The following is a 14,506-nucleotide window of genomic DNA, read 5'->3' as shown; positions in this document are numbered from 1 at the left end:
GCTTTATAATTGAAAATTAATCACATTCAATATTCGCAATTGGTGTAGGGTATCATATGGTCGGCCACGTCCGACTATAGTTTATATTCTTTACGGTTTTTGATATTATTATTATTTTTTCTAGACAAATGCAGAAACAACAATAATAAAACGCTTTTGGGAATGTAACCTGTTTTCGTTGTCCAGATTTTTAGGCCTAAGCTAATTGTGAGATGACTAAATTTGGGAAATACTTTGCTTTGGTCATGTCAACACGCAGTAAGTGAAACTTATATATGTATATTTATAATTATATATTTCTATAATTAAGTTAATGTTTAATTTTTTAGCCGATAAGACTTTATACTTAACTTAATTGAAAAAAGTAACTACTCTTATAAGGTGAAAAAATTCATAGTTTATAGAAATTATCCTTATATATATTTAAACATCGAAACATTTCATCGTCCTTTTTAAAAAAAGTCGTTAACAAAAATATGGAACAAAAAATGGAAAATAAAATTAAAGAACAAAAGTTCGACTCACATTCTATTACTACATCTGTTGCTTCTTCTATTGTTACCTCTTTTAAAAATAAGACATTAAATCCATCTCCGTCGTCAATTTCAAAATTTACCACAAAATTGTCTTCTGCGAAAATCACAGTATCAACTAAAAATGTGGATGAAAAAACAAATAAGTCAACTCTAATTTCTAGTAATTCTCCGATTAAAGTACAAACATATTTACCTAAAATTAATAAAATACAAAAAGACAGATCGGCTGCAGAAAATGGTAAATACATACATGCGTACATTATGTTATATTACAATGAAATGATTCTCATTAATATAAGGCAATTTCATAAAATTTAGAAACTAAAATTATGATTTTAAACTTGTACATCTCCTATTTCGACGAAATTCGGTACATACATTTTTCACATGCATACGAAATTTTTAGTTCTCCAAAATATCCAAATTCGTTACGGTTTGGATTTAGTCGAGGTTAAAAATTCATATTTTTTAAGATTTTTTCAATAAGTATTAGATTTGACATGGTATATATTAGAGCATTCAATTATTACGGTTTTTGTCTTATTCGGTTTATTCGACAAATAATTATTTCAGATTTTAAATTGGCCGGTTAATAATCGGATAATTCAAAATTATTCGGTTAATCGAATAAAAGGAAAGTGAATGTTTTTTTAATAATATTATTTCTTTTCTACAATATTTTTCTTCCTATAACAAACAAAATTATAATTTTCCACTTCTTTATATTCAGTTCTATTAAAGTTTGTTAATTAAGTTTTTTCTCAAATATTACAAATTTTTTATTTTCATGTGAAATATAAAGAAATTAAGTTAATTTAATTTAATTTATGTTTTTGAGATTTATTAACTAGTTCCAGAATTCATACGTTCCAATGAACTAGTGTATAACTATGTAGCTGAAGAACTTATTAGAAATACTTTAGAAACATAACACTGTTCCCCAAAACTGGATGTAGAAGTAAAGGCGATGTCAATATTTTCAAGATTTCTTTTCAGTAATGTTTCTGCATGAACCCATTCTAGAAGTAGGTAAATCAGAATAACTTATTACAACGTTTCTAAAGTATTGTTATAAAAATCATCCAATAAATATTCTTCATTATAGAAAAGTAATTAAGGAATTAATACAGAAAGAAAATTTATTATAAAAATATTGAATTAATATTTCAATAAGTATACAGTAATTTTACTGTTAAATAATAAGTTTTTCTTAATCGGTTATTGATATAAAATTCGGTTATTGATAAAATTGCAAAATTGAAATTTGGCAATTTTCATTTATTTCTTGACTAAAGGACTTTTTGATATAATTATCCTTATGTTAAAACTATATTTTTAACAAATTATTGTCAAACTAACACATATGTATTAATTAGAGACTAATCTATATAATTAATAGGCAAGGCGATTTTTGTGACCCCTTTTACTCTTATAGTATATATCCGATCTTGGCAAAAAATATATAAATTTAAAGGTATTTGTTCGCAGATGTGCACAATATATATATTAATAAGATCGGTTCAGATTTTTTGGGAGTTATAAGCGTTTAAAGTTGTTACTAATACATAGAAACAAAAGTCACACGTATGCTTGAAGTAAAAAACAAACAAAGCAAGAAACAAAACAAAAAAGTAAACAACACAGCTTATTGAAAATAGAGAGGAGAGTGCATTATATATCTGATGGTGTTTTGTTTCTTTATTTTACAGTTTTTGTTTTTACATACTTATTTTTATAATCTAAATTTTTAATTTCATTTCGACTAGGGAAGCGAAGCTCCCTTTATGTTCTACTAGCGTACCCTGGGTGCTTCGCTACCCAATCAAAATTAAATACAAAAATAAAAACAAAGTTTTTATTATTATATGTTTTTCTATTTCAATATTAAATATAATGCAAAAAGTACCATTTGAGGAACGAAAAAATTTCCCTTTCTTACGATTAGAACGATGAAATAGTCGAATAATTTCTTTCTTTATGTACTAATAAAAAGTGTACCATTTTCCCCTATTTCGAAACGATATAAATTTTCATTAATTCGCTCAAGAAATATTATGTTTTCAAAAATACCAAAATATTTACTCGAATTTGGACCCTACATAGGTCTTAATACCAGAATTCCAAAGTAGTACACCAATAGGTTATTTATTGTGAGTAAATTAAAATTTTTTCAAATTTTATAAAAGTGTCCAATTTGCCAATTAGTTTGAATAAATCTATACTTTCCATTTTTCCCCTTTTTGGTACTTTTTTCTCCTCAGTGAAATAGCAAAAGTATTTTTTAAATATATTGCAGTGATAGTTCATAATTACATTAATAAATCAATAACTAACAATAAATCGAAAAAGTTTTAATGTGCTAGAAAAAAGTACCAAAATACAGTTTTCTCCCTTTTACACCCAAAAAGGACTGAATTTTAAAAAAGTACGAAACAGGTGTCTCCTAATTTTGAAAGATGTATCCAAAATATTTACAAAAATTTAATTATGTTTATTTGTTAAAAAGTTATAAAGGGCCAAAAAATGTACCAAAATTACCTTTGTTACACATTTTCACCCCTTAAAAGTACCAATTTCGAAAAAGTACCAGACACCCATCTGCTCTTTTTAAGAGTAGATACAGATACATTTAAAATTTTTCTCGAAAACCAGTTTTACCCGTTTTTCCCCTTTTTTACCCCCAAATATAAAAATATCCAAAAATCCCTCCTTAGTGGATCTACATATCCAAAAAGACATCTATGGTCAAAATTTCATGATTCTAGGTTTAGTCGTTTGGGCTGTGCGATGATGAATCAGTCAGTCAGTAACGCTACTCTTTTATATATATAGATTATTAAAACCAGCTAAATAGGTTAGAAAATATACGATATCAAAAAAATCCTTAAAACTATGAATTTTGAACCACGAAAATCGAAACTGTAATTAATGAATTTGGAGATTTTGGAAAACTTTAAACTTCGTATTTATACAAAGAATTAGTTGCCGACTAATAAAAATCACATTTCTAGGTTATATAATTCAGAAAATCGTAAAAGTAACAGTTGAATGAACGTGTTTAATTTTGCGTTTCTTGGTTCAATATTATAGAAAATTTAAATAAACGCATGGAAAAAACAAAAGATGTTGATTTTCATATCTCATACAGATTATATTAATATATTTTTTTTACATGGATTTTACACAAACCTCATAAAATTAATATGTATTTTTTTACATAGAAAATATTTATGGATTGTGAATATGGCTTCTAATGTTTTATAAGAACAAAGAGAATCATTTCATCATGATATACATATATTTGTCTATTATTTTTAAATCTATTTTATACACAGATCTTCCAATAGTTCATTTAAAAAAGTTACCTGCAATTTCATCAAATTCGTTTTATAAATCTTCAATTGTACCACATGAAACCAAACATAGTTATGATGTAAGTTCTAAACCGGTATCTTCAATTTCTAAAACAAGTAAAAAGAAAACAAAGAGAATTTCTAAAACTCTAAATAGGAAATATACTTCATCATATAAGTCACGATCGTCAATTACACCTACTGAAAAATCTTCTATATCGAGTAACGAATCTATAAATAAGGTTTCCGATACAATTCAAAAGAAAATTCCAGTCAACAAAGTTGAAAATATATCTTCAGATATCACATTTATTGAAGGTTCATGTTTTCAAACAGATTCCCACAACAGCGCCAATTTACCTAATGCCTCTGATGAAAATATAACACCAGATTTAACAAATGGGAGAACAAATGTTAATTGCAACCAAAGTATTATAGTTTCAGATCAACCAATAGTTCGTTTAAAAAAACTGCCAGCAATTACATCGAAATCATTTAATAAATCTCCAATTATACTACATGAAACAAAACCAAGTTATGATGTACGTTCTGAACCGTTTCCTTTAATTTCCGAAACAAATAAAAAGAAAATTAAAAGAATTTCTAAAACTTTAAATCGTAAAAAGTCACGATCATCAATTACACCTACTGAAAAATCTCCAAAGCTCCAATATAAAATCAGTCGTAAAAAATCGTCTATATCTGTTTCGAATAACGAAGGTTTTAAAACAACAGGACACAACAGGACTAAATTATCTAATGCCTCTAATGAAAATATAACACCAAACCCCTCAAATACATATATAGAATTTGACATAGCTCATAATAGTACCGAAATAAATAACTTCTCCGAAAGCTTAAATGAATGTTTTGCTGATTCTACAAATGGGAGTACAATAGCAAAGTCCAACGAAAGTATTCCAGTTTCAGACTATACGTTAAATTCAAGCCTACTTATTGAAACAAATTCTTACAATAGCGCTGAAATAAGCAGTTTTAAACAAAATTATACAGTAAACGTCTCAAATAGTATTGATAGTAGCGTTGAAATACATAACATATCTAAAGAGTGTGCGTTTGTAACAAATGAGAGCTTGTCTGAATATTTGCCTGACACAACAAATGATAATACAATTGAAAGCTTAAATTTTAATAACACGCCTATGCAGGAAACGGAAAAAAGTGTGCAAGAGATAACGTCACCTTTACACATTTCTAGCGTAAATATTCCGGTTAGCAGCAAGTCTAAAAAACATTTTTGTATCTTTTGTAAGACATTACAAACAAAATTAGCAAGGCATCTTATACATAAACATAAGTCAGAAAAACAAGTAAAGGCGATTTTACATTTACCAAAAAAAAACAGAGAGCGCGTGAAGTTAATAGATCAATTGCGAAAAGATGGGGATTATTTACATAACACAACAAAATCGCTAAATACTGGTATACTTATTTGTACCAGGCAGCAGCAGTCTAAAGTAAATAACGAAGCCAATGATTACGTTTGTTGCAAAAAGTGCAAAGGTTTTTATTCTAAAAAAACTTTAAGATTACATTTACGTAAATGTGGAGTTTTTAGTAAAAATGATCGAACAAATTTAATTGCTGGTAGAAGACTTACACAATATATACATGAAGGAGCAAACGAAATACTAAAAACCAAAATTTTCCCAATTCTAAGAGATGATAAAATTACTAGAGTCATCCGGTATGATGATCTTATAATTAAGTTTGGAAATAAATTAGCGGAAAAATATACTTTAACTCATCAACATGACATGGTACGTTCGCACTTGCGATTATTAGGTCGCTTTAAAATAGCCATTAATGAGTTTTGCCCTGATATAAATGAACTAAAGCAAATTTTCAAGCCGCAATTCTTCGACGCTTGTATAAAAGCTTTGCGAAAAGTAGCTAATTGGGATAATAGCTTAATGTGGTTTAAAACTCCTGCGGTAGCACAGCACTTAACCTCACTAATAAAAAAATGTGGATACAAGCAAAGGACAGAGTTAATAAAAATACAGGATGAAGATTTAAAAAAGGATTTGGACGATTTTTTACTTTTGTGGGAGGAAGAAATACCCACCCTTATAAACAAAAAGGCATGTGAGGATCAGGCAAACCAAAAACGAAATAAAAAAACTGTTTTGCCCTCCAGAGAAGATATAAAGAAATTATATTTATACTTGAAAAATAAAATAATTGAAGAAATTAAAGTTTTGGAAAAAAAATTTTCGTACCAATCGTGGATGGAGCTAGTTAAATCTACTCTGATTTTTATTCAAATCTTCAATAGGAGAAGAGCGGGTGAAATCGAGCGATTGACACTCTCTAATTATAAAAATAAAGAAGGTATAACTGGAAATATAGAAGAAGATATTTTAAAGACTATATCAGAAGAATCTCTAGATTTTGCTAAACAATTTGTTCGAATTTCCATCAGAGGGAAGTTGGGAAGAACGGTGAGTGTGTTGTTAAACCCGCTATGTGTTCAAGCCATTGAAGAGATAATAAAACATAGAGAGGCTGCAGGGATAACTTCTAGCAATGAATACATTTTTTGTAAAAGGAGCACATCAACTTTATCCAAGGAATATTTTCGGGCTTGTCCACTTTTAAAACAATTTTCAATGGAATGTGGCGCAAGGATACCAGAAAGTTTAAGAGGTACCACATTACGAAAACATATAGCAACACATACATCCCTGCTAAATGTAGAAGAAGCTTCTGTAGACAGATTAGCCAATTTCATGGGACATCATAAAGATATCCACAAAAATTTTTATAGAATGTCAGTTCCAGTATCGGAAATAACATGTGTTTCTAAGTTATTGATGAACGCCATTGGAGAAGAAAATGAAGAGGGTGATGAAGTGTTTGAAAATATGGTTGACGAGGAGGGGGAGCTTGAGACAAGAACTGAATTTAACTCAAATAGTTATATAGATTCTAATAAATCCGAAGCTTCAGACGAGAGTAGTATGTCAGAAGAAGTACCTAAGAAGAAGAAGAAGAAAAGAAGAAGTAGTAAGTATTTACGTACACTGAAAATAATCCATGCCTAATATATACGAAAAATGTCGTACATTGTACGAAAGGCTTCGTTGTTTTACACCACGAAATTGTTTCGTTATATATACGAAATTGTACGAAATATTTTAGTATAATGCAAAATTATTTTATATAATTTTAGAAATAATTTGTTTATTTTACGAAGAAATTATTTTTGTAGTTTGAAAATATTTTTGTAATTTTAGAATAAAAATTGTGAAATTTACGAAGTATTTTTTTAATAAGTTGTTACGAAATTTATTTTCGTAATGTTAAGCATGGAATTTTTTCAGTGTAGATATTGATTAAATTAGAAAATTATAGAATTAAAATTATAAAATTTAACTAAAATAATTTGTGTTAAGATACAATATAAACATTTTATTAAATAATAATAAAATATAATTTTAAGAAAAAATTTATTCATAACATTAATAATTAATTAAACTTTATTTTCAAGCATCACCTTTTGGAACAACCAAACGTTCCCGATGGTCTCAAGAGGAAAGGGACGCAATTAATTCCTGTTTTGGATGTTTGAGAGATTTGGAAAAACTTCCTAGCCTTACAGAGTGTCTTCATGCTATTATCAAATGTCCTGTCCTAAAAAATAGAACTCCTGCACAAATTAAAACGTGGATCGATAATCAGAGGAGATACAAATAAGTATGAACATTTATTGTATAAAATATGAACTTCTTCAAAAACATATTTTCTTATTACAGACATTTTTTTCATACAGCGTTCCAAAAATACTAAAATCATTGACCGATTACCTGTTTGTATGGAGGAGTAATAAAGAATCAATGTTGTTCTACAACAAAAATATTCCAAAATTCGTGATTTAATATTTATATATTTATATTATACAATTAAATACAATAATTAACATTTAAAATTTAATTAAATTAAATAATTAAAATTTAACTGAAATAGGCGTTGGGAATAATAATAGAAACAAGTTATTGTAATGAATTGGTTATGTAAGAAAATATTTAAAAAATATTTCTTTTTAAATTTTTTCAATAGAAATGTATTTCTGAAAGTTAAATAGACTTTTTGCTTAATTTTTTCGTATTTAAGTTGGTTTTATGAGCATTTTATTGTGTATCTGGAACCTGCACTACTTAACAATTCGAACACATTAGAATGGGTAAAAATTAAATTAAACATCAAGGTATTTTGATGAAATGTCAAAAATATGCTAAAATAAGTAAAATTAAATACAAAAAGTCCAATAAGCATCGAAAATTCAAAACAAATAATAACGCAATAGATGGTTTAGAATTTGGGATTAATATCATCTTAGAAACGATATATTCTATTATATTAAAATTTAAAATCAATATAAAACCAAAATATTTGAAAAAGTTTTCATTTGATTATATTTTTTAGAAGTCTAATATAATAAGCCTTTTTTTATAAAAAAGGAATGAAAAAATTTTGTTTGTCGGATTTTATACCATATAAAAAATGGTTTCTATATTGATATTAATTTCCAATATTTAGTCCCCTATGACATTTTGATTCGTTAAGAATTTTCGATACTTATTTGCCTTTTTTGTATTAAATTTAACTTATTTTAGCATATTTTAAACTTTTTATTAAAATGCCATTATATAAAGTTCATTTTTATTCGTTCTAAAGTGTTTGAATTGTTACGTAGTGTAAAATTGGCCAACATTTTCTCTGAAAATTGGTAAGTTTTCGATATCTATATATGGGCCTAAAAGAAATGAAAAACAAATATTTTTTAAATATTTTGTTCCATACCAAATGCATTATAATAACATGTTTCTATTATTTTTTCCAAGGCCTATTTGAGTTAAATTTAAATAAAAATTTCCCGAGTCCAAAAAGCTATAATATCTGAGTAGCAAAAGAAAGTATACATAAATAGCTATCATTTGAGATATTGATCATCAAATTCTACCATATAGTTTGGCAGAAAATAGAATTTCTAATGAAAAAATTTGTTTTCTATTATTTTGCCGGCACTGTATTTTACCGAAGTCATAACTGTTACGGTCCCTAATTGTTTTATAATAAGAATACACAATAGTAATCCAAGTCTGAAAGGCTTTAGTTTACAAAAAGCTTTATCTTTCTAATTTTATGTTTTCTTAAAATATGAATTAATTTTTTTAATGATTGATTTTTTAAACATTAATTTACTCTTGAAACAGAAATATTTTAATAAACAATTTGTTATCCTGAAAAAATTTTAATTTAATTTATTGTAATTACGAATATTACCGTATTCCAATAAACTGTTCAAAAGGTAAGATCAAAAAAGTAAGATCAATTAAGTAATAATTCATTAACCATTTTATGAAACAATGTTGAGGTCATATAAAAATACAATAAAAAATTATTAAATAGTAAATACAGCTTATCTGTCCTTTTTTAGTATTTTTCGTTGGAAGGTTTGTTTTCAAATGTCCGTCAGTGTGTATGTTTCAGAAGATACCACTTCCGAAAATCAATTAATCGTAAAAAACTCATGAATTAATAACGATATCGGTATACAATTCTACCGAATATGTATCTTTCGGTGACACTAATTTTTTTGTTTTAATTTTGTTTTTGTTTTTATTACTACTGTATTCCACATAGGCATCTACAAAAACTTAAACCTAAGTCTTCTTTTAATTTTTCTCAAAAATGTTTTTCTAATTAGCAAACCCATCAGGAAACCATCGCTCGACAATTTTCAGTTTTGCTCCAATTGTTTGCTTTTCTAGCTGCGTACATTTGAGTTAATGAACATGATGTGCTCAAAAGCAAAAATAATACAAAACCAAATGAGGAAATCGTGTTTCTAATTTTACGAAAGTACGAAAACCTGTCGTAATATTTTTTTTTTCGTATATATTAAAAAACTTTGTTTTATTTTACAAAAAATAATTTCGTTAAGGCATGTAATATTTAACGCCAGTAACGAATTTTTTTCGTAACAAAATTATTTAGTAATATACAAGAATTTTCTTAGATTTTACAAAATAAAATTTTTTTGTTACGATTTTTGTTGTTATTTTCGTAATTTTAGCGAGTTAAATTAAACGTAATTTTAAATTGACATGAAATTATATACCTTATTTCATAAATTTTAGAAGGCGAACATTTGATAATAAAAATGTTGATTTATTTTAAACTAAAAGTATGTATATATAATATTTTGAAAATTGTATTCAAAGTGTTTTAAAATATAAGAGGTTTAAATAATATCAGTAAATAATTAAATCTTTGAAGTATCAGTTAAATATAAAACAATTTGTTTTTTTTTTAATTCGCAATAACATTTTTTAAATGAACTAACATATTTATGTAATATAAAAAATCGTAAAATAAACGCATTTTTTTCTAAAATTATTTTGCATTATACTAATATATTTCGTAGGTATGGATTATCAGTGTATATATATTCAATATTTTAGAAAACTCAAAAAAGTAACAAAAGACCTCTTTTATTTAATTTCATGTTCCTAAGTTCAATATTATAGAAAATTCAAAAAGTAAAAGTTAAAAACGAATAAGTACAAGTAATTCTCCATTGTAGATTTTCATTCACTCAATTCCCAGAACGCTCAGTTTTATGTTTCTGGGTTCAATATTATAGAAAACACAAAAAGTATCTTTTGAAGTAAGAAAAAGTCTCCTTTTATAGGTTTTTATTTACTCCGGTAAATTAATTCACCTTTCTAGGTTAAATATTGTGAAATACTCAAAAAGTATGCTCCTAGGTTCATTATTATAGAAAACTCAGCAATTACCTTTTGAAGAAAGAAAAATTATCAAAAATTTTCCTTTTATAGATTATCATTAACTCCGGGCTCTACATGCTTAATTTTATGTTTCTAGGATCAATGTTGAAAAAAACTCAAAAAGTACCAACTAAAAAACGAAAAATTAAAAAAAATAGTCCTTTGTACCGGAGTTCCAAGTAACACACCATTCTCAAATTTTATTAAAATTGGCTCAATGATTTTGAATAAAATTCCCGTTTTCCCCCTTTTGGTACATTTTCTACCTATTGAAGTAATTGATATTTTATTCCAAAAAGTTGCAATATCGGAGTGGGAGCCCATCATAAAATATTCATATGCACAAGTGAAAATAATCTTTTATGTAAAATGTTTCAAAAATATATACAATTTTCACCCCTTAATCGTCCAAATATTCAAAAAGTACTAAATTTATATTTTTATAATTTTTTCGATAAGTTAAGAGAGTCAGAAATATTTGTTGAGTTTTCACTGGTTTAAAAGATGATGGGATGAGATATAAGGCTACCGAATTAACACGTTTTTACCCCCTAAACAATCGAATTTCCAAAAATCCTCTTTTAGTCTATCTATTTGGTGGGAGACCAATCTGCTGTCCAAATTCAACTCTTGAGCTTCAACCGTTTAGACTGTGTGATGATGAATCGGTCAGTCAGTACGTTAAAATTGTGTATATATAAATAGATAAATTTGCTCAAGCAAAATTTTAGATTTCTATCTCTAATAATTTTTCAGATATAAGAATTTTTATATTTAATTCATATGGGAGGTGCCCCTATTGCTAATCACCAAATTTATTACCAAAATGTTTATCTGGATGTCAAAGTTATTCATACAACATTGCCCCTAGAAATAGTTTAATTTCCCCCAAATTGTACACATAGTTTTCTATGTTATCTGTGCAAGTTTAGGGATTCTAACTCTAACGGTTTCCCAGATATACAATATATTAATGTAATTCTTTATTCAATACTTTAATAACAAATTCGTAAAAAGCAACCATCAAATATTATTCGATTAATCGACATAAATTGTTCAAATTGTTCTTTATTCTAAATTGAAAAAAAAAAATTAATATTCTAGTCTATAGTATATTCAATTATATAATTCATAGTCTAGCACAGTCTATAATCTAGTAAATGGTCTAGTTCAGTTTATATTATATTCTATAGTATAATTCATTGTCTAGTTTTATCTATATCATAGTATATAGCACAATCTATAATCTAGTCTAGGGTCTAGTTCAGTGTATAGACTAGTCTATAGTATTGTATATGGTTTAGGCAATATGCTAGACTGTAGTCAATATGTAGTTTAGTCTAATATCTATAGTCTAGTCTACTCTATATAGGCTAGGCTATAGTAGTGTGCAGTCTAGTCCAGTATATTATCTAGTTTAGTATAATCCTTAGCATAGTTTATGGGCTAATCTAGTCTATAGTATAGTATAGTCTAGCCAAGTATATAGACTAATCTATAGCCAAGTATCATATAGTCTAGTCTTTAGTATATGGTCTATTCAAAGGTTTAGACCATAGTCCAGCCTATAGACTAGTCTATATTGTAGTCTATAGATTAATCCAAATTCTAATTTATAGTCTAGTCCATTCTATAGTTTAACTATTATCTAGTAGAGTATAATGTCTAGTCTAGTGCAGTATATAGTGTAGTCTATGGTCCAATCCAGTCTATACAGTAGTCTAAAGTCTTCTTTATAGTCTAGTGTAAGGCCCAGTCCGAAATCTAGTCTACTGAATAGTATATAGTCTTGTCTATAGTCCAGTATACATCTAGTATAATCTAACGTAACCTCTAGTCTGTAGTCGAGTCCAGTATAGAGTCTATTACATAGTCGAGACTATAGACCATGTTCTTGGAAGCCACTTGGTAGCTAGTTGAAATCACAGAATGAATTTATTTATCCGATGAACTGCTTCATAATGCAATACGACAACAATGGTGAATCTTATATACTTTGGAACAATCTTATTTCGTTCGCATATCAAGATATGTTAAATGACTTCAAACCTATAAAAACAAAGGTTATAAATCGTATTAAAAAATTAAAACCTTATGTACCCACAATATTTCGCCATTCGATTCAATATTCAAAGCAAATTGTACAAATGAAATGATATTTAAATATTTTCATTTACTTCTGAAGTTTGCTAAAAGAATTGCTTTCGTGTTAAAATGTTTTTGTTATTCCGTCTTGCTTTGTAGTGTTTTATTTTTATTTAAACGATTTAAAGCACTTATTTGCAGTAAATCAGGGGATAAATGGAGTTAAAATTGTATTGGCATTACTATGAAATTTATTGTATGAATTCCATAGGCGCAAAATACAGAACACGTAACGCCGTTAAAATCAGCAAAAATGTAATAAACATGTGGCATCACAACTTTTCGTATATACAGAGTATTTTCTGAGGACAAGTCTCCAATGTATGCGGTACACAAATGAAAACCCCCAAAGAATGCGCAACGTTGATTAATGGATTTATAGGGAAATTATTGGAAAATTATTTGAAATATCGGGATATATGCGTCAATTATGGAACTGAGAACATAATCCAATTTTAAAAACATCAAATTTTTTGTGTCCCCAAACTATGCGCAATGCATACATATATATATATATATATAAATGAATAAAGTAAATATATAAATGAAATACTTAAATTTTATATTTTACTTAACTTATTTATTTGCTTACAAAATGATGAATTGTTGTTGTAGGGTTGTAGAGTTGTTGCAGTTGAGTAGAGTTGTGGAGGTTGTTTTGCTGTATAGTTGTTGTAGCTGTAGTTGTTGTAACATCGTTGTTATTGCTGTAGAGTTGTTGTAGTTGTTGTTGTAGCATCGTCGTTATTGTTGTAGTGCTGTTGTAGCTGTTGGTGTGGCTGTAGAGTTGTTATAGCTGTAGTTGTTGTTGTAGCCTCGTTGTTATTGCTGTAGTTGTTATTGTAGCATCGTTGTTATTGCTGTAGAGTTGTAGTAGCTGTAGTTGTTGTAGCTGCCTAAACTAAAATACCAAGCCATTTGCCTCAAATTTTTTTGCTCTGATCATATATTTTTATTTAAAGTTAGGAAGTGAATTTTATAGCTTTGCTTTTATTATTGTATAGTATTTATATGTATTGTGGGGGCTTTGGTTTCGCCCAGCTATTTGCTATTTGGAAAAATGTTTCATTTATAAAAAAAAACTTTTTAGTTAAAAGCTATCAATGGAGATTCAAGTTTTGTTATACAACTATAATTTTAACATTTAACATCTTTGTAGAAGTTGTCTTTTGGTTTCTCACATTTATTTAAAACACATTTCTTTAAAACATTTTTTTAAAAAGAAAAACTTTTCATTTGAAAGCTGTCTCTAAATGGAGATTCTCCTTTTTATTTACAATTATATGTATGATGCAAATTTAAAATGTTTGTAAAACTTGACTTTTGTCCACATTTTTTTTTAAAAAAATACACATTCTTAAACATTTCCTTTTTTAATAAAATATTTTCTCCAAATTCACTTCTTTACCACTCAGAATTCAATCACCAACTAACTTTTCTATTCTGTGTCTGTCTGTACTCAACCTTTTGTACATTTTCTTTAACCTCGTTTTGACGCTTGTCCTATTGTCATTGGTCAACTGACTTAACGGGACTATCATACCACTACTGAATATGCGTAGAATAAGAAGAAACACAATAACGACGGAATAAATAAAATTCCTATCGTCAGGGACGTTATCAATCCTACAAAGAATTTAGTTGCCAACTCATT

At 27.4% G+C, this 14,506-nt stretch overlaps 1 long non-coding RNA gene across 1 annotated transcript; it reads right to left on the bottom strand.

Annotated features, from left to right (window-relative positions):
* Positions 1 to 11,668: 11,668 nt before the first annotated feature.
* On the bottom strand, positions 11,669 to 12,965 carry LOC135958179 (uncharacterized). The gene is made up of 2 exons (XR_010576453.1): positions 12,812 to 12,965; positions 11,669 to 12,756 (listed from the first exon to the last, which is right to left on the bottom strand). It is a non-coding gene; the product is annotated as an uncharacterized LOC135958179 (long non-coding RNA).
* Positions 12,966 to 14,506: the final 1,541 nt, after the last annotated feature.

Source organism: Calliphora vicina, chromosome 4 (genome assembly GCF_958450345.1).
Source record: "Calliphora vicina chromosome 4, idCalVici1.1, whole genome shotgun sequence".
In the NCBI taxonomy this organism is placed as follows: domain Eukaryota; kingdom Metazoa; phylum Arthropoda; class Insecta; order Diptera; family Calliphoridae; genus Calliphora; species Calliphora vicina.
The sequence above is the reverse complement of the archived record's forward strand: the minus strand, read 5'-3'. Positions and strand labels throughout refer to the sequence as shown.